General features: G+C 46.7%; 1 pseudogene; it reads left to right on the top strand.

Annotated features, from left to right (window-relative positions):
* Positions 1-31: 31 nt before the first annotated feature.
* LOC112885324 lies at positions 32-12,258 on the top strand (annotated as a pseudogene).
* The last annotated feature ends 11,626 nt before the right edge of the window (positions 12,259-23,884 follow it).

Raw genomic sequence — 23,884 nt, 5'->3', positions numbered from 1 at the left:
CGGCTTGCAGCTGCCGGGCGCAAGCCGCGTCATGGCCATCCTCGCCGCCACCCTTTCTCCGCGCCGGACGCCGACGGGGACCGCTGCGTCGGCGCTGCCATCGTTCTTCGCGCGCGTTCGCCGCGCGCCCTTCGACGACCGCAGCCGTCGGCAGACCACGTTCTGGCGCAGTGGCGCATGGGGCATCAGCTCGCCATGCCTCCTCATGATCTAGTGGGTGGGGACTAGGGAGCCAGAGGACGTCGTCTACCACGATGGAGCTCAACATTTCCTGACCGCAGAGGAGCAGCTCTATGTCTGCAGATCGGTTTTGGTTCAGGACGGAGCTCTGCACGCAGTAGACATGGGGCTCCGCGTCGTTCAGCCAACATTCATGCCGCGCTTACGATCAGGAGCCCCATGACCGCTACCTCGTGGAGTCCCGGGGGAGCTGCTGATGGTTCCGTCCTAAATTTTTCTAGAACGTTATAATTAAGTGTAAAAATATGAGTTTTTAAATTTTTTTGCAAGTGCTTAGTAGTAGAATCAACTTAAGATTAATTTCTCCTTTCTATTAAATTCCTAGTAATTCAAAAGCTCGATTTGAACTAATACTATACAGAACACGATATTAATCCAGGTTGGGAAATCCCCGTTAGTCCCGGGACAGCCAATCCGAGTTTAGTCTTGGTTGGTGGCTCCAACCAAGACTAAAGGTCCCCCTAGCCGTTGAATACAGAACTAATACTTTATTAGTCCCGGGCCCAACCCCGACCGGGATTAAGAGGGTGGATGAAAGATATGTTCTGTACTAGTGTAAGTATCAATAAAATGTTAGTGTGAAATAATCGGAGTTTATCTTATCTTTATTTTGAGTTAGTTTGAGTTGGTTTTTTCGAACTTGTTTGATCAATTTTCATTGGGTGGAATTCAAACCCAAAGTGTGCCCTTTGAATTTGAATTAAAAAGCTAACTACCCTAACCCGACCCGCTAACCAACCCGGCCCAAGACCAAAACCCTAACCTAGCCCAAACCCACAGAGCCTGCGACCCATACCAAACCCCGGCCTAAACCCAGTCAGCCCAGCACCCGCCACCCTGTCAACAGCCTGCCAGTGTGCCCCCACATGCAGCGCCCCACGCCGCCCTGCCACCGCCCGTGCGAACCAGCCCATGGTCCAGCCCAATAGAGAGCACGGCCCGCCAACCGCTTCGCTCCCCGCTCCCTTCCTGGCCTGCTAGTAGCCCTGCTCACCACGCGAGCCCTCGTACCCCTTCGCTACCTTTGCTGACGCCCCGAACCCACCTATAAGCTTTCCCCTTCCTCCAGCCTTCCACCCACTCCCTCGCCACTCCCCAGCGCCTGCGCCTCGCTCTGTCCCGCGTTGCTTCGCCCCGCTACACGACAGCACCATGAAACGGCCGAGCCCGCACCCGCCAACATCAGCCACAACCACCCGCGCCCCCTTTTCCCTGCGCCCTTGACCGCCACCGCGCACCCCCAAACCCTTGCGGCCGCACGCGCCGTGGAGACCCCGCCACACATCCGTGGCAAGGACACCGGGGACCCCCGCCGTTCCCCCTCACCTTGGCATGCACCAAACCCTGGTAGCCGCATAGAAAACCTTCCAAGCCTCGGCCACTGCGGAAACCCTAGCTGCCTCAGGGTTTTCCCCATCCCCGAATCCGCCACCGCCGTCCAATCGAGAAGAGAGGAGGAAGCCCGAGAAGGAGAAGAGGGAGGAGGGAAAGAGGAGCCTGAGAAGGGGAGGAGCACGCCGCCGCCAAGCTTGCGCCCTGTTCGATGACACTGCTGTAGCTGCGCTGCAAAACACGACCTTAACCTCGCTCGACCTCACCTCGCCACTGCGCTGCCCCTATCTTCTCTCGAGCCAATGGTGAGCGCCACCGCCATCCCATCACCCTCCTACTGCCAGCGAGAGCCTTGCGCAGCCGATGAGACCTCCCTAGCCAGCCATAGGGCCATCCGTCCCCCTCGTTCTTGCGCAGGAGCCCCCTTCGCCGCCGCCGCCCTAACCCTTGCAGCCCGACACCGCCGCGACCTGGCTACGCTAGAACACTGTGCGCACCGCGGCCTCGGCTGAAGCCGAGTGCCCACACATGTGCGCGCCCATAACTGAGAGTATCCTCAATTTGACAACGACCCAAGGAATATAAGATTTGCTCTAAGTGCGGATGGAATGAATCCGTACGGTGAGTTTGGCAGCGCTCATAGTGCATGGCCCGTGACCCTATGTATGTTCAACCTTCCTCCTTGGTTATGCCTGAAGCGTAAGTTCATCATGATGCCGGTGCTTATAGAAGGGCCAAAAGAACCTGGCAACGATATTGATGTGTTCATGCAACCCTTGATGGATGATCTCTTACTGCTCTGGAAAGAAGAAGGTGTACATGTGTGGGATGAGTACAAACAGGAGTCTTTCAACCTCTGAGCTTTGCTTTTTGTATGCATCAATGATTGGCCTGCACTTGCAAAACTTTCGGGACAGTCGAACATGGGATACATGGCCTGCACCCACTGTTACGATGAAACCGATAGCATTTATTTGAAACACTGTAAGAAGTGCGTATACATGGGCCATCACCGATTCCTTCCTACCGATCACCCCCTAAGAACCGAAGGGAAGCATTTCAAAGGAGAGCCCGAAACTCGTTGTAAGCCTCTGTTCCATAATGGAAAGCGTGTGTTCTCGATGATCAAGGATGTGAAGGTAGTATTTGGAAAGGGTCCCGGTAGCCAACCTGTTCCGAAGGATGACCAGGGACATATTCCAATGTGGAAGAAGAAGTCTATATTGTGGAACCTACTTTATTGGCAAGTCTTACAGGTTCGCAACGCAATTGATGTGATGCATCTGTCGAAGAATCTTTGCGTCAACCTACTAGGCTTTCTGGGAGTGTATGGTAAGTCAAAAGACACATTGGAAGCAAGGCGCGATATGTGGATGCTAGCTGGACGACAAGGCTTGCAACCCGAGAAGAGAGACAAAGGACGCCACTATTTAAAACCTGCTAGCTATAATCTGAGTAAAGAGGAGAAGGAAAGCATGTTTGATTGCTTGAACAGTATCAAGGTCCCGTCTGGGTACTCCTCAAATATACAGGGCATAATAAATGTGAAAGAGAAGAAAATCCAAAACTTGAAGTCCCATGACTGCCATGTTCTGATGACACAGTTACTTCCGGTTATACTGAGGGGTGTTATACCAGAAAATGTGAGATTGACAGTTGTAAAGCTTTGTGCATTCATGAATGAAATTTCACAGAAAGCAATTAATCCAAATAATCTAATAAAGCTGCAGAAAGACATTGTCGAATGTCTTGTCAGCTTTGAGATGGTCTTCCCACCTTCCTTCTTCAATATTATGGCACACCTTCTAGTTCATATTGTGACAAAAATAACTATTCTGGATACTGTTTTTCTACACAATATGTTCCCTTTCGAGAGGTTCATGGCAGTATTGAAGAAGTACGTGCGTAAACGTTCTCGCCCAGAAGTATGCATTGCTAAGGGCTATGGAACTGAGTAGGTCATTGAGTTTTGCGTTGACTATCTTCCTGATCTCAATCCGATTGGGCTCCCCGTGTCACACCATGAGGGGCGACTAAAGGGAAAAGGCACACTAGGAAAGAAATGTAATGTGCACATCCCTTGTAGTGAATTCAGCCAAGCAAACTTCACGGTTCTTCAGAATTCATCCAAGGTGGCTCCATATATTGATGAGCACATGAATATTATACAGTCTGAAAATTCACAAAAGAATCTTGCTTGGATTACACGCCAACATATAAAAACTTTTGACGGCTGGTTCAGACGAAAATTATTGGGCAACAACACAGTTGATCAAGAACTTCAATGGCTGGCTAGGGGACCATCAATCACTGTCCAGCAATACCAAGGGTACGAAATCAATGGGTATACATTTTGTACGAGAGCTCAAAACAAAAAAAGCACCAACCAAAACAGTGGTGTCCGTGTGTGTATAGTAAACAGTAATGGAGAAAAGAACAACTACTATGGTGTCATACAGGATCGACGAAGCCTAAACGGAAACGTGGCTCCAAGAGGAAGATGGTAGGATGTACGACCATCATGGAGATCAACGAAGCAACCGGCGAGCCACTAGCCCCTGGTCAAATTAAGACGACCTTTGTAAATCAATTGGGATATCTTGTTAGGAAGAACGTCCCCATAAAGTACAAGCTTTGGAAGAGAAATAAAGTCTCTGATCGATCTGAAGATATCGTGCCAGATTCAGAGAAAGATTTGTTATGGAAAGAGGTGTCGTTGCACTTCAACTTTCCCCCAGGCAAAGCTGACAAAGTAAAGGGATGAGCATTTAAGAAGATGGCAATTCATTTCGGCTCGTTCAAGAAAAAATTGGTGGCAAACTTTGTCAACAAGGGCCTCACACCAGATTTTGATAAAGTCTGGAAGAAGCAACGAGAGTGGTGGAATGAATTCGTGAATTACAAGCATAGTGCTGACAGCATGGCAGCCTCGATTCAAGGCAAAATGAATGCTAGCAAAAAGACAAACTTCCATAGACTTGGGCCTAGAGGTTATAAGGTTGCTGTTCCGAAATGGGAAAAGATGGAAAATAATTTAATTGCAAAAGGAATCGTACCGCAGACCTTGAGTTGGCCCAAACGAGCAAGGTATTACTTCTATGCTCATGGAGGCACACTAGACCCCGACACTGGAATGTTTGTGACTAGCGACGTACTAAGAGAGGCAGCCCAAAGACTTGACGACGCAATGAGGCGTACGGAAGAAGGAACCTTCCAGCCCAACAGAGAGAATGATGAGCTTACTTACGCTCTTGGGAATGCGGAACACACTGGACGGACCCGAGGCGTGGGCGTAGTTCCATGGAAATATGGCTTTTCCGGAGATCTCAAAACCTACCGAAGCCGATGCAGAAGCAAGGCAGTAGTGGCAGAGAAGATCTGTAGCCTAGAAAACCGGATAATATCACTTGAGGCAGCAGTTAGGCAACGCTCGGACCAACCAGCTGCCAATGTGGAGTTCAGCACCCCTTCTCAGCGTCGTAGCAGTGTTGCTTCCAGAGAGCACCCTACTTTGGGTGCTGACAGGACGAGGGACCCCATCGACGACATCCCCGTTAGGACCCAATGTGAGCTTCTGGTTCTTTATGGGAAAAAGCTCAAAGTTTGTGCTGAGGGTTATGCGGAAGTCCAAGAAGAAGGCAGGACAATACATTGCCACCCAATTCCTGAAGGATTCGCCAGAGTCTTTGTTGACCGAATTACTGAAGAACGCTGGGAAGACTTGGACCTCCCGATCCCTATAGGTCCTGAAGAAACAGAACTACAACATGCCGTACACACATGGATTGCATGGCCAAAGCGCGACATAAGATTGGTGCAAGCAGCCACAGATTCCGCTCGGTGCTCAAGGCAAAGATCACCAACGCCAGCTGATGACAGGAATCCTAGTGTTGGCCCACCTTCTCCACCGTCTGCACGGGACCCCAGCATGGATCCGCCATCACCAGCCGCACAAAGCGAGCCAATTTCGGCATCATCACCAGCCGCACAACAGAATCAGAGTCAGCGACAGAAGGCATACACGGTACCTTCGGTCCAGCCATCTCATAAGCAGCAAAGAAAGAAGAAAGCGAAGGCTCCAGAAGAGAAAGAGGCAGAAGAATCGTTTGAAACCTTCTTGCTGAAGCGCAAGCTACTGAGGGAGGCTGCGAACAAGAAGCCAGAAATAGATCCGGTTGCGAAGGCACACTTCATTAAACACTTCATTAAAGATCCCACCAAGGAGAAAGAAAGGGAGTCGGATTATGATCGGCAGATCAGAAAGTGCTACAACAACCCTAAGAATCGACGGATCAATGCAAAGACCGTTCCCCAGCTCGGAGAGCAGTCCAAACAATCAATCCCTCCGTTGATAGTGCCGCGTGAAGAATGTCCTGATGAATCAAGAGATCCGTTGACCATGGCTGGGATGATATTGCAAACTGATCTAACAAGGGCTCAGTTTCTTGGGGAGGCCCTGCAGAATGCCCGTGGCAGGAAAAAGTTTGTACTTGGTGAACCTTTGATATGGCCAGAATTGCTACCATTCCTACCAACGAGAATGGCCGAGTTACACAAATGGTATGCCGTGCAATCTAAAGCTAATGAATTAGAGATGTTCCCAGCCCGGATTAAAGATGAGCATTTCTGGCGGGGGGCAGATGATGTATATATCAAGTTTGAAGCACCTTACGATTTATACCATCAAGATGCCCTTCACAAGTCCCTCGTGAGTGTATGGTGCATGTGAGTATTGTCTCTCGTTTCATTATTTTTAGCCTTGTGTGTTGACTGATCCATATTTTTCTTGTGTCCCGTAGGTCAAAAATTCAAATTTGCCGAAAGCAGAACTTCCATAACGTCGCGTTCTTCGACCCCGATATTATACACGAGAAAACGGTAGAGCAAAAGCCTGAAGAAATAGTCAATGTTATATATATGGGGTTGCGTAAGAATAGCATGTGTCTCTTCATTCTCTTGTCATACAACCATCGGTGAGTCGTTCTTTGTTAGCCTCTTTTTTTCAATCCCTTCATATTAATAATACTATTTAATAACTATTATAATCAACATTAATTGGTTATGCGTATGTATATGCACAGCTTTCATTGGATATTGCTTTGTATTCGGATTGACGAGCACAAGGTCTTGGTGTACGACTCGTTAAGGCAAGATAAATCAAAGTACCAAGATCTCATCGAGGTGGTAAATACTACATGGCGTCGCTACCTCCGCAAACACATAGGCTTGCCCATAGGTGAAATCGAGCCTCTTTGTTGGGTGACTGATTTTCCGGTATGAATATACTCTGGCTACTAATGTCATTCGCAATAAACATCAGAAAAATTCTATATCGTAACCCACATTTGTCCATAGTGTTGGAGACAGAAATAAGGAAACAACTTATGTGGATACTACGTATGCGAGTGGATCAACACTTTTGCAAGTGAAAAAGGGCAAATGACAGTGGAGGCATTCAATGTACGTGAGTACAATCACATCTGCTCATCATTTTAATTCATTATCTTTTATTCTCATATTTTTATCGAAAAATGTGACAGCATTAGCGGATGAAAGAATAACTCATTGAAATGGCTCGGATCAGGGCAATTCAAGAAGTTATATGCGGATTCCTGCTCGATGAAGTCATAAATCCTAAGGGCGAATTTTATGGCGATGACCGTATAAGCGTCGCCAAAAAAGATCCGACGACGGGGAAGCTCATAAATTACTATAGTTGATGTTCTTAATAATTTATAATATCTCAAGTACTTTTAAACTCCTAAGTGTTCCATGCATGATGAATATATATATATATATATATAATATTAGTGTAATATACTGTCCTAATATTACTGTGCAATGCAAAAAGTACGATTATATAGTCGCATACGGTAGAAATACGCATAGCCATACGTATAAAAACGAAAAACAAAAGATAAATAGAAAAAAAGATTTAGTGCCGGCCAGTTATACCAGCCGGCACTAACCTTGCTGCCAGGAGCCGGGCGGGTCTGGCACGTTAGTGCCGGCTGGTATTTCGGACCGGCACTAACACTCGCTCTTTAGTGCCGGTCAATATAGCCGGCACTAACGACTGTCATGTTAGTGCCGGCCATTTAGTGCCGGTCACAGTGACCGGCACTAAAGCTTCCTGTGACCGGCACCGATGTGCCTTTCTCCGACAGTGTTATATCCATCACACGGACACGCAAACCAATCATTGAAGCAGAAATCCGAACGTACTTCTATGAAATCTAATACAGATGGCACCAAAAGTAAAGCCATATAGTAGGCATGTTCAGAGAAATGCAGAAATAATTCACAACCTATCAGGCACAAATTAATAAGCTTGTTTAAATTGACGGGCTTCCTTCCTGCAATGATGTAGAGGACGATGCATGAACTGAATCACCAGTGACATGCTCGTGCCCCCACGCACTGTCTAAGCAGGTCGTCTGCACAAAAGGGGAAAAAAGGGGAGAGGTCCAAATGATCAGTTTATGTCTCAATAAAAACATGGTACATTGTTTGTGTGTGGAGCCAAGTACTTTGAATGAGCTGGATCTTATCGTGAGCGCGTGAACTTTAGAATAATATAATAAATCCCCTTAGATCTATCTGCTCATCTTTAGTGATGCTGACCGTGATATCTTCACTCTCGAACAGTTCGTGGGTCTCCCTGGGCAACTCCTTTGCCATTCCTTCAAGCTCCTACTTCTCCAGTGATGTGAGGTCAAGTAGTCCATCTGGAACTGTCGCCATATGCCGCCATCAGTATAGTGTTCACGTTGCTTTTGGAGCCTCGTTAGAGTTGGCAACAGATCTGCGTGCCAGGGAAGCCCAGAACGAGGTCGCGAAGGTTCTGGGGTAATAGGCTGCTCTCTGGGAATGCAGTTGTGGATTCCCAAACACGGCCATAATGAGCCTACGAAACTGACCGTGGTTCGACAGGGTGGTGAGGGCGTCCACTACTGTTAGATAATTGTTAGTAAACAGTTCCACATGCATCAGGGATCTTCTCAGATGAATCCATCCTGTGCTTTGAGTCCTAATCAGCCCTCCTCCATAAATGCGCAAGTTCTGCAAACCGCTTTGTTCAACTGCCTCGGGGTGCGTATGTCGATCCCACAAAGATTTGGGGGCACAGAGTGATTGTCTCTACACGGCACAAAACCTTCCGTAATCCATGAACTTGTAAGAGTATCAGCTTGAATTTCGGAATCCTAAAGAAAGGACAGCATGTAGAGGAAACAAGATGTCAAGTAATGAGATGGCAAGTCGTCATAACTACGAGCCATAATCGCTGCATATTGTCCCATTTGCTGGTAACCTTTTTTGCTGCTTCTGTATTGTGGTGCAATGGAATAATAGCTTAAGTACTCTCAGTTCTTAGCTAGAAGTGATGGTGATAATGTATTTATACTGTCTGTTCTAGCCAAGAAACTGATGGCACCATCCGTCTGACCAAGAACTAACGGTGGTAATATACTTTTACCGTCAGTTCTGAAACCAAGAACTGATTTCTACAGTCGCTTAACTACCATCTATTCTGAAACTGACGGTGCTACCCTTTCTGTAGTAGTGCAATAGATTAAAAACTGGACAGCCTGCGCACCGGCGTGGCTCGCGGAGTCAACCCTTTCATTCCTCCATGTGAACAGCTCCTTGTATTCGATCCTTTTGAGTTTATTAGTGAGGAAATTGTGATCCGGTTGGCAGCACATGCCTCCATCTTCATTTAATATTATGTTAATCACTCGAGATATATATATATATATATATTTAGTATATATTATGCGCATCTGTAACTGCGAAGAACCTTCTCCCTCTTTATACACCAGGAGTCCAGAAGGTTGCTAGCAGTCCAGGGAGCGGGAGAGATTGGACTCTGAACGTGCTCTCAAGCTTGAGGTGGCACGCAGTACTGGTCCTCGGCGGTAGCCTGGTCAGAGCTTGCCACTTGCCAGCCCTCGCTGTCGCCGAACTGTTCCAGGTTCGCCCAGCTCTTTACTCAGTTTACTGGTATGCCGAATGCATTGGTTTCTTGCATCTTGCTCTCTTGAGTTGGAAAATCGTTGCTAAGAACACTGAATTTCTCTCCTATTATTTGTCCCGATCATGTCAATGCACTTTTGAAGGGAAATATGACATTGTGTTTCATCCCTTCTTTTGTTGAAAATTTTGAGCAGAGTACTTATATGGAGTAATTGTGTCGTTTTATCTAAAATGACTTATTAGAACATTTGATTCTACTAAAACTAGGGAATACATGGAGTTGTCAACTGTAAGTACTCCAAATAAGTACCCAGCTTATTAGAATATTCTGTGAAAAACTGAAAATACAACTGTAAGGCTGCTCTAGCATCTAGGCATCATAGATCCGTTTGGACTGTAACAAACTGTGTCATGACTTGCAACACAGATTTGACAAATCAGCACGTTTTGGCAGGTTGTCAACTGTAAGTGTAGACGACACTTCTGTTAGCATTGAAATGGAACACCGAGAAAATAGTCTTTTGGGTAGCCTTCTCATATCCGGGCGTGTCAAGACAAAGCAGGAGGTAGACTTTAATCATAACACCAAGCTCTTCACAGAAGATGAGATTAAAAGAATTACTTCCAACTATAGGACTCCTATTGGAAAAGGTGGCTTTGGAGAAGTCTATAGAGGGATCCTTGATTATGAGTACGTTGCAGTAAAGAGATATATGCGTGGCGATATGATTGATGAGTTTAGAGAAGAAGTAAAAATCCATAGTCAAATGAACCAAAAGAACATTGTGAAGCTCATAGGATATTGTGCCGGGGAAGATGCTCTAACGATGGTAACTGAGTATATCACAAATGGAAACCTTGATGACACACTTCACAACAGTACCATTCCGCTTCCTTTGGACACCAGACTGGGTATTGCTATAGGTTGTGCAGAAGCATTGAGCTACATGCATTCGATGCATCTATCAACAGAGAACCTAGTATGCCATGGTGACATCAAGCCTGCCAACATACTTTTAGATCACAATCTTATGGCAAAAGTATCTGATTTTGGACTGTCAAGGCTTCTTTCCGGTGGCATCACACGATACACTAGTAATGTAATAGGAAGCATGGATTATATGGATCCTATGTACAAAGAAGAGGGACGTCTTACCTCAAGGAGTGATATTTATAGTTTTGGGGTTGTTCTCCTAGAACTATTAACTAGAAAAAGGGTAAAGGAGGGTATCATTGGGGCCTTACGTAAAGCCAATGCTAAACGAAAAGGAATTACTCGAGTCTCTCCTCCATTTCTAGATTCCTTGAGGGAACTATTTGATGCAGAAATAGCAAACGAGAGCAATGCAAAGATTCTTGAAGGAATAGCAGTATTGGCAACTAAATGCCTGAGTTTAGACATTTATAAACGCCCTCAAATGAATGAAGTGGTAGATCGACTCTGTGAACTTTGGAAAGGTTTGCGAGGGAAAGACATAGGCTGGTATAAGAGTTTAGGCATTTTCAAGAGGAATGCTGGCAATGGCCAGTCTGAGATAATAGGAAAAGTAGGCATTGTTACAATTCTGACAAAAGAATATCTAAACCAGGTGACACAAAACTACTCCCATCGACTTGGATTGCCAGGTGAGGTTTACAAAGGAACACTTGAGGACAATAGGATAGTGGCAGTGAAGAAATTTACTGAGCTATTTGAGAACTTGAAACAGGAAGTTATCGATGATGTCACGAACCTCTCTCAAATGGTCCATAACAACATCATAAAAATTTTGGGTTGCTGCTTGGAAGATGACACTCCGATTTTTGTATATGAGTATGCTGCTAAAGGTAGTCTGTATAACATTCTGTATGGTTGGCAAGAATTCCAATTAGATGTACGTATGAAGATTGCAGTGAAGACTGCAGAAGCATTGGAATACCTCCATTCATCAACAAGTTGTATCATCACACATGGCTCTATTGTGCCATCCAATATACTTCTGGACAACAATTTCATGCCAAAGCTAACAGGTTTTTCTAGGGCAAGCAGGCGTATAAATGAAACAGAAATTACAACTGGTGATAGTGAAAATGTGCAGAACCAAAACCAAATTCTTTATGAGGAGGTGTTGCGACTAGTCCGAGTGGATGTGTGCCAATTTGGCATTCTTCTCTTTCTACTCATTACTAGGAAGAACTTTAAAAGTGAAGGAGATCTCATAAAAACCTTAGACGAATTTAAAGAGGCTTACAAGAGGGAGAACACTGGAAAGGCATTCTTTGATAAGGATATCACAGCTGAAGAAGATATCACTATATTCGACGAGATTGGGAGGCTGGTACTGAAGTTAGTTTGGATAGAAGATGGGCCACCAACTATGAAGGATGTGGTAAGACGCCTTCGAGCAATTAGGTGATCATGCATGGAAGAATAATATCAGTGCTGGAGGAGGTGCCCAAATAACTGCAAGCAAAAGTCTGCAGCTGCGGACCGTCGTGACATCTACTGTGGTTTGATTTTATTTAATTTCATGCTGTTGATGGCATGATGTTATCTGAGCTTGCCGGTGCTAAGGCTAATAATCCTAGTGCATTGTATCGTGGTTCTATGTCCAAGATTGACATGTTACTAGGGTAGAAACTTGTGTAGAACCAACTTGTACAATGTATTTTAGCATATTACTGTCTCCTATGTCACTCAACACAAATAATCCTATGTGTTTGCGTTGTAAGCACGTTTTTCTAATCTTGGATATCGAGTTCAACGGGAACTCCATGATGATACAAATTTATTCTCTCTCCTCTTTGACTCTGCTATGTCAACCAAACATCCTATGTGGCACTTATTTAAATGGGCATAATACTTGCACTGCCTAACAAATGTGTAAACTTAACGGTAATGCTATTAAGAGCATCTGGCTGAGAAAAACTCGGATGCTCTTACCTCAGCGATGGATGTTGCGGTGGGAAATTTTTACGCCTATTTTTTGATCGCGATACGTACGTATACGCAAGGGATGTTCCTCATCTACATCCAGTAACGTGGGCAACAGACCTGATAGCTGGTGAGAGGTGTGTTCCCTTGACGATGCATCTCTCGCTTGTGGCGTCTAGTCTCTGGTCTGGACGGAACGCTCGACGGAATGGCCGGAAACAATGGAACCCCGCAGTGGCACAAGGCTGCAGCAAGGTCATTTTGGAGGTGGATAATCGATCTGTCCCGACCGAACACCCTACGCTCAAAGACTGGTGACAGGTCATCTATTGTTGGCTTATGGCATGAGATCCAAGAGTTAGGCAGGTTGTTTACTTCTTTTTCAGTTTCTTCTGTTGGTAGAGAAGCAAACTCGGCAGCACACTGCTTGGCGAGAATGACTTCTTGTTTGCTCCTGTATTAACTACACTCCGGGACTGGTTATAGGAGGTAGTTATCAGGGATCGTAATCCTGCCGTGATTTGATGAAACTCCTGTAATCTGCCCTAAAAAAATTATCAATTAATTCACTGGTTACTGGTTAAGCAGAGGCACAGCAGAACGGTTCAGCGCGTTCACACACCACGTTAAGTCCACGTAACCTTGTTTTCAGACATGTACGTCCACGCAAAATAAATTTTGCTTCGAAGAACATAATGAGGCCTTTTCTGATCATGCTGTCTCGCTTCAACCAACACAGTAGCATAAGGTCTACTCCTAGGACAACAGTAGTACTAACACAGGGAGTAGCTTAAGCAAAATTAGCACCCCTGGCCAAGGCAAATCAAATCAAGTCATCCAAGTTTCAAGCCTTGTTCTACACAATGTACACTGACTACTACATTGAAACCACGTTTTCCGTAGTTCAAATTTATATCCATCAAGCGGACGCGCAAACCGATCATTTATCAAACAGAGAATCCAAACAGTAGGAAATCTAATACCAGTTGGTGCCAAAGTCATTACAGACATATAGGCAGCATGTTCAGGGGAACACAGGAAATGTTTCGTGAAACTGTACACTCTTAATAAGCTGTTCAAATTGAGGAGGCTTGCTTCCTCCACCGACCGAGAGAACGGGGAGTTGAATCATAAAGACATTTCGTATACAAGTGGGCTGGACACATGTGTGAGGAACAAAGCGTTTTGAATAAGCCCGATCTTACTGTAAGCTAAGTGTGTATGAGCTTACTTTAGAAAAATCCGGCCCCTTGGACCTATCTACTCCTCTTTAGCGATATTGACCATGATGCCTTTGCTCTTGAGCAGTTTATGAGTCTCCCTGGGCAACTCATTTACCATCTTGTTCAGCTCCAACTTCTCCAGTGCCGGCAGTTCAAGTAGTCCATCTGGAACCGTCGTCATATGACCGTGACCAAGGCGCAACTTGATGAGCTTTGGCATGGTACCAGCCTGAAACTTCAGTTGCTTAGCTTGGACCCCCCTAAGACTCAAGGACCGCAACCGCGGAAACGCACCGGCAGGGCTGGGCATGATGGGGGCTTCATACTCATACGTGGGGACTCCTGCACTCTGGGAACGCTGCAAGATCAATCCCGTATCGCCATCGGCATCGTCGTGTCGATATGCCGCCATCATGACCAAGATGCCGAGGCTTTGGAGCCTTCCTAGAGTTGGCAACAGATCTGCATGCCACGAGTTCCAAGTACCATGGAAGCCCAGGAACAGGTGGCGAAGGTTCTGCGGGAGGAGAGTGCTATCTGGAAACGTAGTTGTGGATTCCCACAAGAGCAAACTGAGGTAATCAAGATGACGGTGGTTCGGCAGGCAGGTGAGGAAGTCCACCGGTAGAAAATGAGTGCCAGCGCCAGAGTCCTTAGTTGTGGCATGTGCATCAGAGATCTTATCAGACGAAGGCACCCCATGCTTCGAGTCCTCATTAGTGACTTGTGCCCTACCCTGTGGATGCACAAGGTCTGCAAATTGCTTTGTTCATCCACTCCAACAGTGGTAGGAACATTTGTTTCCACCTTAGGTATTACAACATGCCTCAGGGTGGGTATATCCCACAACGATTTGGGGACACAGGGTATGTCTGTGCCCGTCAAATCGATAGACTGCAGGTTCAGGAGTTGTCCAGTGGATGATGGAAGCACCACACTTTTGCACCATTTCAACCCAATGAACCTCAAGTGGATCAAACGACCAATGACTTTAGAAATTTTCTCCAAGTTTGAGTCGGACATGTAAAGAGTCCTCAGGAATCTCAGTGTTCCCAGTGTTACAGAAGGTAAACCGAAGCCCAACATGCTTCGCACATTTGGTGTGGATATGCAAATCCGGTCGTCAAAGAACTCCAGCAAAGAGAAACGATAGGCAAAGATTCCATCTGACACATCATCCTGATTTTTGCACATCTTGAGAAATCCTTCTTTCCGAGATTGTTGGATTGCCCATTCGCGAACAACGTCGTGCATCTGAACACCAGAAATACACCCACGTATCTTATCCCGAGAATGAACATGAACCATAGATCTTTGAGCTAGCTCCTCCAGGCAGACAAATGCAGTTTCTTCCATTGTTTGGAACTTCTGTATCGTGTGGTGGAATGTAAGAGGGTTGGGTGACCCGGACAAATGTGCGCTTGTTAAGGATGCTCTTGTTTCTGCAGCTCCCTCTCTGATTTGCCTTCAAGAGACGAAACTCCATCACATTAATCAGTTCCAAGCCCACAGCTTCCTCCCACCCAGTTTCACGAACACGATCCAGTATATCAGTGCTGCAAGGACACACGGTGGCATTCTCTCAGCTTGGAACTCGAGCACGTCTGCCCTCCAAAGCTTTATCAGTAGGCGTTACACTTTAACCACCGTCCTAGCATCCACCACCTCAGATCACCTGCTCACGGTCACTAATGTTTATGCACCCTCCGACCACAGGGACTCCAGGATCTTCTTGGAGGACCTCCTCGAGCTGCGCCCCCACATTCAGGGCTCGTGGGTTTTACTAGGTGATTTTAAATTGATCCGACGCGCCTCGGACAAAAAACACTGGCAATATAAACCTTGGTCTGAGTACTCTCTTCAATGACACGCTCGAGCAGCTCGAGCTTGTCGAACTCCCTCTCCTTGATCGCCTGTACACTTGGACCAACAAGCGGTCGGCGCCGGTGCTTGCTCGTCTCGACCGCGTCTTCGTCAATGCTGCACAATGCGACGCCTACCCAAACTCGTCGCTCACCTCCCTTGTGCGATCTACTTCCGACCACACCCCATTAGTGCTTTCCATCGCCACAACCATCCCCAAAACGAACCTCTTCCGCTTTGAAAATGCCTGGCTCCGAAACAGCTCCTTCATCCCTTCTGTGCTCCCTGCGTGGCTTGACACTCCACCCCTCGCGGATGCTGCCGGTCAGCTTGCTGCTTGCCTCAAGTCGACTCGAGCTGCTGCAAAGGTTCGGGAACGGCGTACACGGTCGCCCCCTACACTCATCCCGGACTGTAAATTCATTATCTTGCTCTTTGACTACCTGGAGGAAACTCGTGCCTTGTCTGAACAGGAAGTGGAGGTGCGCCGCCTCTGCCATGACTGGCTGTCTCTGGCCGTCAAGGAGAGAGCGGCCTACTGGAAACAGCGGGGCAAACAGAAAGCGGTGCGTGAGGGGGATTCCAACACGCAGTTCTTCCACGCCCATGCTACACAGCGCATGCGCTGCAACATGCTTAAGGTGGTGGAGGTCGAGGGGGTCCCGGTAACGGCGCACGAGGGGAAGATCTCGGCTCTAACCGCCCACTACAGAAAAATTCTGGGTGAGCCAGGAACGAGCAGCTTCGACTTTGATCTCCACGAACTCTATGCTGGGCGCCGGCAAGCCAGCGACAAACTGACTGAAGAATTCTCGGCTACTGAAGCTCTGTGTGCCGTCCGCTCCATGAACCGCAACAGTGCACCGGGACCAGATGGGTTTGGGCCCAGTTTCTACGTCGCGGCTTGGTCAGCTATTCACGCTGAGGTTATGTCCTTCCTTCGAGCCTTCTACGATGGCAGTGCGCAGCTAGAGCGGGTGAATCGATCTTAAATGGTCCTACTGCCAAAAAAAACCAGATGCGGTGATCGTGGACGCTTTCCGTCCAATTTGCCTCCAGAACTGTAGTGTCAAGATTGCTGCAAAGATAATCACCACGAGGCTGCAAAAAGAGATCAGCGAGCTGATCGCACTGGACCAAACAGGTTTCCTGAAAGGCAGGGCCATCGCGGAGAACTTTGTCTATGCGGCTGAGTTACTTCAAGTCTGCCACAAGAGAAGGGCGCCGACGCTAGTGCTCAAACTTGACTTTGTGAAAGCATTTGACACCGTCAATTGAGACTGTCTGATGCTGGTCATGAAGACAAGAGGTTTCAACCCACGGTGGTGTTCTTGGGTCCGCACGAATCTGCAGACATCGCATACTGCGGTTCTCGTCAATGGGTGCCCATATCCGTGGCTAACCTGCAAAAGAGGGCTGCGCCAGGGAGATCCAATGTCTCCCTATCTGTTCTTGCTTGTGGCCGATGTGCTTCAGAAGCTGATCAAGCGTGACAAGCTGGTGCACCACCCGTTGGACCCTGCAGCGGCATGCACTATGCTACAGTATGCGGACGACAAGCTCATCCTGTTGCGAGGTGAACTTGCAGATGTGCCGCGCCTCAAGGTGATCTTGGACTGTTTCTCGGCTGCCACGGGGCTCCTCATCAACTACCACAAGAGCACCGCGGTGCCAATGCACATGCCGGAAGAGCTGATTCCACTCTGCATCGACGCGCTGGGCTGCCGCCGAGAAGGCTTTCCACAAACATACCTCGGCCTGCCCCTGTCCTGTGATAAGTTGAGGCTATCAGCGTTCGACCCCTACATTTGCAAGGCAGATCGTTACCTAGCAGGATGGCAAGCATCGTTCCTCAACCCCATGGGCAGAACGGTACTGATCAATGCGGTCTTGGACGGGCAGTTGTCGTATATCACGGGAGCTGTTCCGCTACCGCCTGGGGTGATCACCAAGATAGACAAACGGCGCCGCGGGTTCCTCTGGAGTGGTCAGGGTGATGCAAATGGCTCCAACTGCTTGATTGCCTGGGAGAAGGTGCGCCAACGCCGCGACCAGGGAGGGCTCGGCATCAAGGATCTCGCCGTGCAAAACACATGTCTTTTGCTGAAACTGCTCCACAAGCTCCATGATGCTAGCTCTTCCTCCTGGGCGCAATGGCTGAGACAGCATGTGTGCCTCGCGACATTGGAAGGGGACATTCATGGAGCGCACTGGGATCAACTCCGCAGCCTGCTACCCCTCTACCAAGCCATCACAACTGTCACGGTAGGCAATGGGGGGAACACCTCCTCCTGGTATGATGTCTCCAATGTTTCGAGTGTTGCTGAGCCACTGCAAGAAGCCGCGACAGACCGTTTTTGAGGTCATTAACGGCGGACCACGCTGCCAATCTTGTCCCCCGCCTGACACAGCAAGCTGAAGCTGAGCTCGAGCTCCTGGAAGATAAACTATCCCACTTCACCCTGATGGATACTGATGACCGGAGGAGCTCCCCGTTCGCTGACACGTCAGGGAAACTTTGCACGTCAACATTATATGCTGTGCTCAAGTCGCGGGCCGCCGAGGCTGGGAGCGCGAACAGTGCGTTCTGGAGGAGCTGCGCCCCACCGCGGGTGCAATTCTTTGGCTGGTTACTTATCCACGGGCGGGTGCAGTGCAAAACCTCCCTCTTGCAACGGAAAGTGGTCCAAGACAGCACCCGTGAGCTCTGCAATCGGGCGCCAGAAACGGCCAGTCACTTGATCTTCCACTGCGCTTTCGCCGCCTCTTTCTGGCAAACTCTAGGCTTCCAACTGCGGCAACACTGGGCGTCCAAGACATTCATCAGCTGCCGCGACCTGATACAATCCCAGCGACTCACTTCGACACGTTCGTCCTCCTCTGCTGCTGGCAGCTCTGGAAGCGACGAAATGGGATCATCTTCAGACAAGAAACGATGTCCCTGCGACAAACGATGCAGGTGTGCAAGCACGAAGCCACCCTTTGGAGGTGTCGCCTCCCTAGGCCAGATAGATCTTTGGTAGATCAATGGTGTTCTGTTTTTTCCTTTGGCAATGTAAATCGACCAAAACACTCATGTAACACACGATCGGGTCTTTCAGGGCCACTAGAAATGAATGAATGAATCAGGTGGGGAATCCTCTCCCCCTCCGTTGAGCCTTCAAAAATTGTTTGGTTGTTCCTATGTGGCACAAAACCTTCAGCTATCCATGATCTTGTAAGAGTATCGGCACTCGTTACCAAATCCTCAGGAAAGGAGGTCATGTCTAGAAAACAAGACTTCAGGTAATGCTGTGGCATGTCGTCATAGCTGCGAGCAATAGTTCGCCGCTTATTGTCCCATTGGCTGGTAGCTTCCCAATCTAAGCAACGATCCATAGTTGACCATGCATCTAGATGGAGGTTCTTTGACAGGTGAGATCCCAAAACAACAAGAGCAAGTGGTAAGCCATTTCATTTCTTCATGAGATTTCTGACTACACTTTCAAGTTCTTGGCGACTGCTGAAATCAATGAATTCATATGATGGGAAAGCTTTCAGAGAAAAAAGCTGCCAGCTTTCCTGCTCGTTTAGTAGCCTAACCTCATGAACATAAGTCAACCTATTGGCTTGTTTGGCCACTTGCAAATTCCGCGTAGTTAGCATCACTCTGCTCCCGTTTCCCATGTCAGGGAAAGCTTGCTGAAGGACCTCCCAAGTGTCCATTCTCCAAATATCATCAAGGACAATCAGATACCTTTTCCCTTTAAGAAAATTGTGCAGTTTTTCTGTCAAATCATCTCCCCCATCTTATCTAGCTCTTCTTTTTGGCCTGGGATACCTATCCTGTCAAATTCCCTATCTTTCCTTTAAGTCCCATAACATGTGCTGTGATTTCCTTCATTGCCTGAAGCATTTCGAATTGCTGTGAAATAGAAATGAAAGCAAACGCATCAAAATGCTCCTTCACCACAGCCGACCTGTACACTTTGCGCCCGAGTGTAGTTTTTCCTGCTCCGCCCATCGCGACTATGGAAACAACAGTGAGCTGCAGATTTCCAGAATCTATCAACTTTTCCACGATGTGCTCGGCATTGCCTTCAAATCCAACCACATGGTCGTCGGCGTCGCAGGTTGCTGCGAAGCGCGAGAGGCCTGCCCCATGAGTGTTGGGCCCTTGTGCGCGACCAGTCACGCGCCCAGAAGCATCGACGGCGTCAAGTTAAGAATCTCTCTGCTGGACTTAATTTCCTGGATCCTCCTCACCCGAAGAGTGTCCTTGCCGAGCCTGTGGAGGGCAACCAGATAGCTGGGTTTACGGGCGTACCTCGTCATGGCGCCGATTAGACGCTTGCACTTGCTGTTCCTCTTCGTCCTGTAATCCGCGGCCTCGATGATGTTCTCCGCTTCGTACGCCACGTCTCTGATCCGGCAGACCGAGTCCTCGGCGGCCGAGTCCCCGCCGCTCCCACGCCGCGCCTCGGCAGCGGTACTCAGGAAGGTCTGCAGCGACCTGAGTTCTTCCTTCAAGAACTCCACCTCGTCATCGACGCCGCACAGGAACGAGACCTCCTGGCTGGCAACTCTGCCGAGGCTGCTGGCTGCAGCAGATACCGCCGACCCGGCCATTGCAGGCTCTCCTCCCCTTCTGCGATCTTGGGCCGCCGCCGGAGCCGCGGTAGCTCTGCCCTTCCGGGTGCGTTTGTGCTCTCTCGCTTCCTGCAGTTTTCGTTTACTGCGAACCGTGTCTGGGTCAAGGACCAAAGGGGACCGAAGTAGGAGGCGACAAGAGTCAGTGGTCCATCCAACACGTTGTAATCCGCCTCCATTGCTTACCCCTAGAGTGCGCATACTGTTGCATCGTTTGGCAGGCCCCTATAACTGAACTAAAAAGGAAACGAAACTTGTTTCTGTCATATATTTTGTATATAAGTAGCAAATTGCTTGCATTCTAATATTAACTAAATGAAAGGTTTGCCATAAGTCAATGAATTTTACCGGCATCTATTCAACTTTTACTACTCCCTCCGTCACATAAACAAATACAATTCTAACTTTCTACCAAGCTAGTCTATCTCGACTTTGACCATATCTACACTTGCGTGTAGCTATTTTCACCATCAGTATACCACTGTGCGTATATCCGCATACTCATTTTATCACTTTGAGTATGTTCATATACTAATTCTAATTCTAAGATACTTTAAAAGGATATATAAAAAATTCAAAAGCACCGCTACTTTTTAAATATATTATAATTATACCTCAATATTAGTATATAAAAGTTAGTATGTCCACATACTGTATGTATGGTCACATACCCAACATATATACCATTATAGATATTATAGTATAATCACATGCTTCACGTACATGCTTTTCGTTGGATTAGATACATCCTACATTATGAGATACACATGTGGGAGTAGCTACAAGTGCGGGTAGAATGGATTTTTCATATATATATAATATTTATGATACCAAATAGTTATAATTATATTTACCATGAAATATTTTTATAGTATCTATTAAGAGTCATAAAAATTAATAATATTTTCTATAAATTTAATCAACCTTATCTACAAAAATATAGTCAAGTTTAAAAGGTTGGACACAGTTCAAATCTAGAGTTGCATTTTTTTTAACAGAGGTAGTACTTATCTTTTTATCTGGTTGTGATAGACTTTATTTTCAACCACATCATAGTTTTTCCAATTTATATCATACCTATATGTGTTAATTAAATATTTAATCCTTAGTTTGGGTTATGTTTACGTATTTAACATGAAAATTAATATTCTCATCGTTTCTTGCATAAATATATACATGGTCTACATGGTAACACACATCATGCATGTCTTCTAGGATTAACGTGTTGCCAAAATAAGTCTAATTGTAAGATGGTTAAACTCTACTATTTTTATGGTTGGATATTTCTGATTTTTTTAAAAGCTTTTATGATTTATCTTTGTTTCGTCTAGTGAGGATGAACATTTATGCTTCGGAATGAACCTTCTAATAAGAATCAACACGTTGTAGCCTGTCATAGTGCAACGTGACCCACAGGGGTGGGCCCAGGATTTTTAATATGGGTATTCAAAATTCAAAGGGATAAAATATTTTTTTGACAACCTAAACCGTAATTTTTATTTGTATAATTGATTATAGCATCAAATAGTACAAATTGACTAATTGTATAATATATAGAAGTACTGCCAATTATATCTAGGAAGTTTTTTCTTCAACCTCATGAATCTGATATTTTTAGATCAATAAACGAGAGGCATAACTAAATTTTAGAACGGCAAAGAAACTTAAAAATAAGGAAAAAGAGCAAATCTTACTCATTCCTTTATTTTCTTTTCATGAAGATGCCCCTGGCTACTGTCATTGTAAAGTTAGAAAACAAAACAAAACCTTGCAACCAAGGTGGACCATAACCATTAAGGACTGAATAATCTACTAGAATGAGTACTGGACAATGCATACACAAACAGGATTATTCAAATCGGAAGCAACAGATTAATACCTTAGCTGAGACGTGCTGGCTCTCTCGCAGCTCGCTGCAAGGCTGCCGCCGGCCATCGCGGAGCTGCGGAGCTCCCGCGGGCCTAGTGCGCGCTCGCCGCCCGGCTAACGCCGGCCCCGCGGAGGCGCTATGCCCCTGCTGGCCTAGCCAGCGCGTGCATGCGCTGCGCGGCTGGGAGGCCTCAAGGCTCGCCGCTCGGCTACCGCCGGCCATAGCGTGTGCACGCGCTGGAGTGGCTCGGCTTCCGCCGGCCGTCTTCCTCGGCGAGTCGTTCTGGCTCTTGGCTTGGGCCCTAGCGCAGAATTGGGCCATTGGGCCGTCGAGTAGGGGCGGGGGGAGGTGGGATAGGAATTTTTTCTAAAAAGGGGATTAAAAAAAAATTCGAAAAAGGGGTGCCAGTTGGGAAAATTTAGAGAAATGGGTGCCTTCCGTCCGCTGAACGGGCGGAAAGGAGCCTCCCGCCCAACCATAGGGCGGGAGGCTCAAAAAAAATTTCCAGGGACCTCTTCGCGAATAAAAAAACTTTTTTTATTCGCGAAGAGGTCCCTGAAGCAGGCCTCCCGCCCGGCCACTGGGCGGGATGCTCCATTTTTGCTATATTTTTTCTTAGATTTTTTGTTTCAGAAACTATTTGCAATTCAGAGTTTTTTGAAATATAAGATTTATTCGCCAAACTCGTACGAAGAAGATTTATGCATATAAAATTTTATTTCAATTTTATAAGATTTATGCATATAAAATTTTATTTCAATTTTACGAAGAAGATTACGGTATCTAAAACTCGTACGAAGATAGTTAAACGATAACGTTTGCAACGTAGAATCTAAATATTACGATAGTACAATACATGAAGCCATTAAAAATAAAATAATATGATAATGAACATTACAAATATTACAAATACATGAATCCAAATATTGTGTCTTCAGTCAATGCGGCAAATATTACAAATACGTATCCAGATATGATAGAATCTCAACGCAGCAAATATTACATATGAGCAAACAACGTTTAAATAAAATTACAACTAAATGATGCCTGATGACATACTAGCACTCGATCGGCGACGTCTCCCACTTCTTGATGCAACCGGAGGTCTTCCATCTGTAGCATCACCTGTAGGGCCAGCTTCAGCACAACTGGGGCCAGCATCATTGGTTGGACAACGTTTATACGTGTGTCCAATCTGATTACATGCACTGCAGCGTTGTATCCTCGGACGGAGCTCTGACTCATCCATATCATTATGAATACGCCGCGACTGACGGCGCCCTCTCTTAACCCGTGATGATCTTGAGTCTGGAATATATATAACAGGATTCGCTGTCTCAGTAAACGATCCAACCAAACGGAACCCATAGATCTCATACTACCAGGTGCTAGCAATTGTCTCCTTTCTGAAGTAATGTGAAACATATATATCGACAGGATGTCCAATATCCGCACAAGCAGCCATTACATAAGAACAAGGTAAGTGCAGCAACTTGGGCCTCATGCATGAGCAACAACAAGTTCCATCAAACTTGAGAATGCACTCCTTTACAGGAGTTTGACGTCTCATGCCATGTCGCGCCCTGTCTTTAGGAGATACCTCGAACTTGAGCTGTTGTGTTCCACATTGCCGTACATGGTGTAATCGGGCGCTTTCTGCCTTCTTAGTCATATATTCTGTTACCTTGAATCCAAAATTTCTGTCTGAATCTCGCATGAATACCTGATTTTTAGTGAACCGCTCCCGAAAGTAATCGGTACACCCGCGGACAATGAATTCAACAATTGCAACCAGTGGAAGCCCACGAACACCTCGCAGCACCCAATTGTAAACTT

This window comes from Panicum hallii, chromosome 3, assembly GCF_002211085.1.
Source record: "Panicum hallii strain FIL2 chromosome 3, PHallii_v3.1, whole genome shotgun sequence".
Classification (NCBI taxonomy): domain Eukaryota; kingdom Viridiplantae; phylum Streptophyta; class Magnoliopsida; order Poales; family Poaceae; genus Panicum; species Panicum hallii.
Note: the sequence above shows the minus strand (reverse complement) of the source record. Positions and strands in the feature narration are given on the sequence as shown.